Raw genomic sequence first — 6,556 nt, forward strand, 5'->3', positions numbered from 1 at the left:
GAGACATTCATGGTTAATACAGTGTTGCTACTTTTCTATTTACTCTAACATTTTTATATCAGTTTTTATCACTTCTGTCATTGAATTTTTAATTTTCCAAAGTAATTAATGTCACAATACCTTGTTTCAATTTTTATTTAAATTATCACTGAAGACTAAAATATAAGAATACACATTCTAAATATATTTTTATATCCAACTATTTCAGACCATTTGAGTCATGATCAGATCTCAGTTCCTGTTTGGTACAACTTTCTCCAGGCTGCAGAAGTTTCTTAGCCATCCAGATTGTGCAGGATGTAACTGAATGTGAATGGTCTCAGCTGTATTTGTTGTTGTGACTTGAACATGCCTTTATCTTGCTTTCATTTGTAAAGCATGAGTTTGCTCCATGAAGTGTTCTACATCAGCAGCTTTGATTCTTCATGCTTTAACAATGTTCCATTTCCCTCTGATGCAAATAATTTCTGAAAGGAAAATGGCCATAATCACTGTTATTTTGTAATTGTTCATGTAATGCGTCTCCTTCTCTTTGCATTTAAACTCTTCTATTTGTCAATGTTTTTGACAATTTTATTCCAGTGTGTCTTGTTTTGGTTTTATATTTTCTGACATGATGATCATGAAGTTTCTTAGTCTGTGCATGTATCTATTTAGCTGGTAAGTTCATTATAACAATCCACACATTTCCTTTTCCAATTCCAAACTGCTGTTTTGTTGTCCTTCTATTTTCCATTGTTCTTTTCACTGCTCTCCATTTTTACTTACAGTTGTTTTTTTTTTTTTTTTTTTTTTTTTTTTTTTTTTTTTTTTTTTTTTTGGTTTTTCGAGACAGGGTTTCTCTGTGTAGCTTTGCGCCTTTCCTGGAACTCGCTTTGGAGACCAGGCTGGCCTCGAACTCACAGAGATCCGCCTGCCTCTGCCTCCCGAGTGTTGGGATTAAAGGCGTGCGCCACCACCGCCCGGCTACTTACAGTTGTTAACACTTGTATAATGCACAACTCAGATTCATGTTCTCACTGCTGTTGTCTGTGTCTTCTTTGTTGAAACCCAGGCCCCTCACAGTTAGGAATAAACTTCCCTAGATCCTTCTTCCTGAACCCATGGAGTTTTGCCACACCTATATATAGCTTGGCATCTAGTCAATGCATCAGGGGACATTAATCGGTAAATCTGAAATATTCCTTCTGTACAACTTCTTTGTAATGCTCCACGCTATGGATTTCAACTGCATCTTCATGCTTAAGACCCCCTTCTGTTGCAACAAATAAAGGCACCATGTTTCACTTAGCGTCCCTTTCTGCACAACTATGTACAATCATCCCTTCTAGCAAAACAAGCTAAGATTTCCTCTTGCTTGCCTTCCTTTCTCAGTCCTGGGTTGTCTGATATCCAGTGTCAGAAACATTTATTTCATAAAGTCATTCCAGAATTCTAATTATTCCATCATGGCTAGAACTGTCTACAGTTTTCCAGAAGAATATTGATATTGAATAAAAAATACCAGTTATCCCAAGAAACAAAAAAAATTATTAAAACCAAAAGGCAATAGAAATAAAAATAACAGTACTTAAAGTATTAGATACTGAAAATAGACCTTAAAATAATTATAATTTGTTCAAGATCATTTGTGAAAAAAATAGTTTTGTTTCAAATACTTACATTAAAACTTTTCATTGAAAATGTTGAGGATAAACCAAAAACCTTAAATTAATACTGAAGATATAAATTGAATAATTATTTAACATACAAATATGTAAGCATAATGAATTTTATATGTTATGCAATGACCTGTATCAGATTTGGATTAGTGGGCAAATGGTCACAGAGTCACTGGTAAAACACACACAATTACTATTTCATTCCCCAGAGCCGCAGTCCACACAGTTTACCTGGGTCTTGCTCAGAGTTGGAACTCAGATGACAGCTTCATTTGGAGGGTGGTAGTCACACCAGAGGCTCACTTGGGAAAAGGTCTGTATCCAGACTTGTGGGTTTGGATGTAACACTTTATTCTCCTCTGGCTGTCACTCTTGGATATCTTTAGTAAGGGAGGATGATATGTTTCCTTGTCACCTGATTCTTACAGAATTCTAGCTGGCTTATTCAAAATCAACAGTCTCCCAATCTGTTCTGCTAGGGTATTGTTATATAATTCAATTAAAAGTTAAAAATCCTATCCTGTGTGCAGTACTCGGTTGGTTAGAAGCAAGGGACAGGAGGCTGTATGGCAAAGGGAGTATGACTAAAATACTTGCTCACATCTCATTAAAGGAGAAAGCAGAGAGCAGGTAATGCTGTTACTCAGCTTATGTTATCCCTGATCTTGGTTGTCAACTTGACCACATCTGGAATCAAGTAAAGCCCAAACAGTTGGGCATAGCTGTGAAGAATTTTCTTTATTAGATCATTTGAGGTGAGAAGACACATTCTAAATCTGGGCTAGACCTTATGGTGGCAGTCTACATAAAAGGACAGAAGAAAGATTTTGCTTTTTGTCTGCTTACCCTCACTCTTGTTGGCAAGTTCATCTATTCTGCAGATGAGGCATTACTTCACTGGTATTAGAACTTATTTCTTCAGGATCCCAACATAGACTGAAGACAAGCTGAGACATCCAGCCACATGCACTGAACAACTACCAGATTCTTGGCCTTTCTGTCAGAAGGCAGCCATGATTGGACTATCTCAACCATAGCCTGTAAGTCACTTTAATAATTATAATAATATTCTATTCTATTAGTTCTGTTCCACTAGAGAACTCTGACTCATACTAATATAGTTCCTTTTCTCATTTTTCCATATTTGCTTTTCAGTTCAATATGGCTCATGGGATGATGTCATCCACATTCAGAATCTATTGGTGAAATTATTAAGGTCACTCCACGTAGTTAAATGGGAGGTTTATTTTCTGGGGTAACTTACAAGTGAACGGATAGTTTACAGAGTCTGGGAAAGGCATAGCGCAGTCCAGCGGTGTTCTCTGGAGAACTCTGCTCGGTCTACCTCCAGCGTCCAGGGTCCAGGAGCCAAGAGAGCCAGCCCATCTGGATCCTGGGTCTTCAGGGTCCTCTCTTGGCCCCGCCTTGTAGGTGTGACAGTTACCGAAGCCTCAATGGGGGTTGGAACTTCCAGATCAAAGCTGGAATGGCTACCCACTACAAGAATCTATGTTTGCCGATCTGTTAATTCTCTGTGACACACCTAAAGATGGGTCTCACTAATGCTTGAGGTGTTTCTTAATACAACCAAGCTGACAAGCAAAATTTACTATCCCATTAACCTATCAACCTTAGCAACTGTTTTGATGCTACTCTACTATCTGTAGGCTTATACATTATACAGCAGTTTATAGAGTATTCACTGTGTCCAGGGTTGCAGACATAGGGAATAAGATGTTCAACAACAGAGAAAAACATCATCTCATTGAGGTAACAATCTGGAGGGGAAGAAATTGTAAGGAAAGAAGATGAACTTAGCATAAAGTTCTACTAACAAAAGGATTGAGGAAACAGGGCTACTTCAATGACAGTGTCTAGGAAAGTCTTCAGTGACAGTGTCTAGAAAAGAGCCAACATGAATAGGCAGACAGAGTTGGCCAAGCACAACTTGGAAGAAGTACATCCTGTGGAAAGGAACAGTAGGTGCAAGAGCCCCAGCCAGCTGGTAAATGTGAGGGGATTTGAAATAGGCAGATAGTGTTCTCTGAACTAATTGTTTTTTAATCCTACTTAAAATATTGTTCATGTTGCTCTGACTTGAAATTTAACTTTGAACACTACCAACCACTCTCAGGCTCTGCTATATTATGGGCACTCTTCTTCTAAACCCAAGCATAGCTATTTAAATTAACAAACCTGTCCAGAAATCACTCAGGCAATAGTACAGAGAGTTGGTTTCTTGATCACCTGTTTTTATTTAAGCATATATCTCAGAACATCCCTCTACCTAAGCAATATATAAAGTCCTAACCAGCATGTAAGATTTGTATCTCTAACCATAGGAATACTGTCCCCAAGGCTGGCTTTCAGTTTCCCCATGATCATTAGTACCAGGGTAAAATAGTTCCTAGTTCAGAAAAGTGTAAGCAGAACTAAGACTTCATGTTTCTGAAAAGCTCTCCTGTAACATCTTGATCTTCAGTGAACATTCAACTGCAAGACCTTAGTGAACACAAACCCGCACCTCTCTAACTTAAGAGCCTTTAGATTTGTACTGCCTGTCAGAGGGGAGCTCCAGGCGATGGTACAGATGGTCTGCCTCTTCATCTGGTTCTGGTTGTAATAATTAAGTTAAATAACATATGTGAAAACACTTCACAGATACTAAGTGCACAATTAATATTATTTTTAGCTGGTGGAAAGTTAACTGCCTCAAATAAAAATTGAATTACTGGTGATGGCACTATTAAAATTTTGCCTCAGTAAAGGAAGTTCTCAGGCTCCCTGGACTTCTCTGTCTTTATGTACCAAGTGAGATCCGATAACATATGGTGCACTTTCTTTGTGTTCAGCATTCTGCTAAATGCTAGGATAACAGGAATGGTAATACAGGGGCTTTTCTGCCCTTAAGGATCTCCAATACAGCTGAAAAACCAAGAAAAATAATCCAAGAGAGAGCATAATTAGATGCTAATTAGTATGATAGCACATTGATTCCTACAGAGGATCACAGGCAAATGAGAAGAGGGAGAACTGGTGCCTCCTTGTTCCATAGCCGACCATGGGCAGCCCTGAGGAGAGTTGGAGACCCATCTAAGCTGCAGGCAACATCAGCTTCTGCATCCCTATGTGGACTCTGTACAAGGGGCAGGAGCATCTTTTGCCATTATACTGTTCTCTGCTTACAGCCACGTCCGGTGAAAGATATGAATAAGTGCTTGCCTCATTAACCAGAGAAACTGGCCACTAATAGCAATGGAAGAAGCTTGGAGTTCTCAAATAGAAATGTTTAGAGAGAAAGAGGCAGTTACAGGTCTATCTGTATAAAAATTTAACACTCTTTATTCTTTCTTTTGTTCTCCCTTCCTGCTTCCATCCATTTTCCAACTCAAGACTGATCTCAGGGAAATTTAAATTTCAGTGTTACATATCTCCAGACTTCTTTTAGGAAAAGATGGTTGGGAAGGCTTTGAGAGGCAATTCTCTTTTGGCATCTTTACAATCTTTGCTTGATAATTATCCAAATGGGAATTGGTTTCATTCCAAGTGTGAGTAAACTTCTATAGTGTCAGAATTATGTAAAGAGGTGTGATATTTCCTTTTCATTTATTGGTTGGTAGAAAATTTGCAATTTTAGTAATCTTTTGTGGTTTGGGCATACATCTCTTGGTATGGAATTGCACTCACCCACCCATTCACTCTCAAATTGTTAGAGAGCTAGCTATTTCTGATACATAGTTTTGATTTGAATATTATCACATATTTCACTAATAATTTTCACACTCATCCTTTTACAGAATGTGGAATAGTCAAGAAAGCCTTCATAACACAGATCTTGGAACAAGTCATGAAAATGGATACGACTTCATGAACCAAATTAGAGAAGGAGATGTGAGTTCCGATAAGCAGCAGAACAACAGGGGGCCTCAAATGGACTAGGATCTCTAATTAAAAGAAATACTAAACATTATTAGATGCAGAACAAATCTTAGACTAAATGAGGGTACATGGGGGAAAAATCTTAATTGCAAAATAATAATTGGACTCCAAGCAGGAAAATCAAACCTAAGTATTTCAGTTTCAAGAAGTTCCATGAAATGGGATTTACTGAAGAAGGGAACCTGAATTTATTGAAGTGAATTTATTTAGACATAAAGTGGTTTAGATATAAGGTAGAGTTGAAACTAGAAGACAAGACTATGAAGAAGTCAATTGCTCCACACCTGTAGCTACTTCATACATCTGTACAAAGCTGTTACAGGGATGGCATACTCTATTTGAGAATATCTAGCAATCTCATGGGTGCACCTACCTTCTTTTCCATTGTTCTATATGGAAAATTTCCTAATATGAATTTTTCATCTCCTCAACAGACAGTCCCTGAAGATTACTCAAGATTGAAACTCAGATGGCATTAACGACTCAATTCTAAAGACAACAAATTAAAGACTGTACTGAGCTGGGTGGTGGTGGCACACGCCTTTAATCCCAACACTCAGGAGGCAGAGCCAGGGGGATCTCTGTGAGTTCGAGGCCAGCCTGGTCTACAGAGTGAGATCCAGGACAGGCACCAAAATTACACAGAGAAACCTTGTTTCAAAAAAAAAAAAAAAAAAAAAAAAAAAAAAAAAAAAAAAAAAAAGACTGTACTGAGACTAAATTGCCAGATTCTTTGAGGCACTCACAGAAAATTAGATCCTAATGTATTCTCAGAATTCCATCTCTCATTACGGTAAGCTTCTCTGCAAGGATATTTAATTATTTGTTTATGTACTTTTTAATTTATTCATTTCTTTTCATGTGTGTGCTGTTTTAGTATAATATACTTGTGGATTGACAAGTGCCTTCAAACAAGTGGACAATGTGTAGAGAGATTTTGGAACACTCAGTCCTAA

General features: G+C 37.8%; 1 long non-coding RNA gene across 1 annotated transcript; it reads left to right on the top strand.

Moving 5' to 3' along the window:
* Positions 1-1,648: 1,648 nt before the first annotated feature.
* On the top strand, positions 1,649-6,188 carry LOC128104387 (uncharacterized). The gene is made up of 3 exons (XR_008215981.1): positions 1,649-2,701; positions 5,459-5,552; positions 6,035-6,188. It is a non-coding gene; the product is annotated as an uncharacterized LOC128104387 (long non-coding RNA).
* The last annotated feature ends 368 nt before the right edge of the window (positions 6,189-6,556 follow it).

This window comes from Peromyscus californicus, unplaced genomic scaffold, assembly GCF_007827085.1.
Source record: "Peromyscus californicus insignis strain IS unplaced genomic scaffold, ASM782708v3 Scaffold_8__1_contigs__length_139910024, whole genome shotgun sequence".
NCBI classification, from domain to species: Eukaryota; Metazoa; Chordata; class Mammalia; order Rodentia; family Cricetidae; genus Peromyscus; species Peromyscus californicus.